Source organism: Dipteris shenzhenensis, chromosome 32 (assembly GCF_047967505.1).
Source record: "Dipteris shenzhenensis isolate YYH24624 ecotype China chromosome 32, Dip_SZ_1.0, whole genome shotgun sequence".
Taxonomy (NCBI): domain Eukaryota; kingdom Viridiplantae; phylum Streptophyta; class Polypodiopsida; order Gleicheniales; family Dipteridaceae; genus Dipteris; species Dipteris shenzhenensis.
In genome coordinates, this window is record NC_141627.1 from 11631531 (window position 1) to 11633566 (window position 2036).

Below are 2036 nucleotides of genomic sequence, written 5' to 3' on the forward strand. Positions count from 1 at the left end.
TTAGCTGCCACATGGCTTCTTAAACGTTCTCCTCTCTCCCTCGAACGTCCTTCCCTTCCCGAACGTCCCTCCTCCTCCGAAGCTCTAGAAATCTTTCTTGTCAGGTTTGGTATTAAGCACCTTAAGGAATATAAGAGATGATTATCTAGCTCCAAAGTTATCTAAAAATATGTGTCATACTTGTCCTTAGACACTTGAGCTTGCAAAATCTAAAAAAACTTGTTCTAATTAAGAAGTATGGCCATTTAATCTAAAACCTTGGAAGACAGCTTGAAATTTTGGTGTTAGGTTGACCTTAAAACTTTAGGTAGAACTCAAAGTAATAGGTGAGAGTTACAAGACATGATAATTATAGCACATAAGCTATTATGGAAAATAATCGAAACCCTAGAATACTTTATGAACTCTTTTGAATAATTCTAGGAAGTGAATGAGCTAACAGGACATAAAAGTGTCCTAGGACATTTTTATGTCCTTTTACCAAAGTAGTGTTAAATCTAGGCATAACAAACCTCTCTCTCTCTCTCTCTCTCTCTCTCTCTCTCTCTCTCTCTCTCATTTTTGGACTTTCCTCATTGTGTAGGAGATGTGCATAAAAGTCTTTCCAATAGCTCCCTCTCTGGTCGTGACACATTGATGGATCTAGATGTACTCATCAATTGGGCAAAATCATGGGCATAACAAACCCTTCCTTCTCTCTCTCTCTCTCTCTCTCTCTCTCGGACTTTCCCCATGGTCTTTTTTTTTTTGCCTCATTGTGTCTTTCTTGAAAGTTGGTCATTTGATTTGAAATTTTATTTCTTGAAATTAAAGATCACACCTTGAGACCAAGCATAGCGGGTCTGTAACTTGTCGTAGATGATCATGCTACTCATACACTTTTGATAGTCCATGTCAACATAGCCTAAAAACCTTAAATCTAAGTGAGACACTAACTTCAGCCCTCTAATATCACTAATTCCAGACCTAGTGCTTACGGAAAATATTTTACTCAATTAATCACAAAAACTCGAGGTTTCAAAAATTTGAAGGTTTTTCTTGAGAATTCATAGATATTTTAGCTAAACTATAACTGCCTAAAATTTTGAAAATTTTAGAAAATTGAGAAAATATTTTAAACAGGTTAAAAAGAAACTGTTGCAACTTCATTGTTGGAAATAACTATATTTGACTTTAATACAAGCCGGCTCAACACTCGATCCATGCATTATGATGCCAGTAATCATATTCGACTTTGAATAAAGCCAAGAGGGCTTTATTCAAAAGTGAGTCATGAAGGGATAGTAACCCAGACTACCTTATGGATTCGACACTTATATACTTATTTTTGTAACCCCACTAGGGTTTTTGGTTGTAATAATACATTTGAATTTTAACTTAATTTGAGCTCTTAAACTTTTTATTCTTCATATCTGAATCATTTCTAGCTAATGTTTTAAAGCTATTCTAAGGGGCTTAGCACATGGGAAGAAATAGGATGGGAATGGGAAAAGGTGGTCCCAAGTGATCCCATGCATATTTCTATCCTATTCCTATCCCACCATGTGCTAACAAAAAAAGAACTAGGTATGGGTTTAAGAGGAAGAGGACACATGGCATCATTTCATGTGTTTAAGAGGTGGGGACCTTGTGGGGACAAGGGCACATGTCATCCTTCCATTTTTTTAAATCCCTAAAAAAGGGGAACCCATTCTCGCTGCTAGGGTCTAGAGGCCATGGTCCACGATGGGAAAAAAAGTGGCTACTCCCATTCTAAATCCATCCTAGACCACTTGGTGTAGGATGGGAGTAATGATAATAAAAATATTCCCATCCTAAACCCATGCTAGCCCCATCCATGTGCCCTAAGTGACATGGGTAAGTCCAGTAAAGGTGAGTGTGCAACACCTTACCATACACTTTAGAAAGCCCATATCAACATAGCCTAACAACCTTAAAAGTCACTAATCCAAAACACAGAAAACATTTTTCTCAATAAATCATAAAAACTTGGGTTTCAAAAATTTGAAGGTTTTTCTTGTGAATTAGCTAAAGCA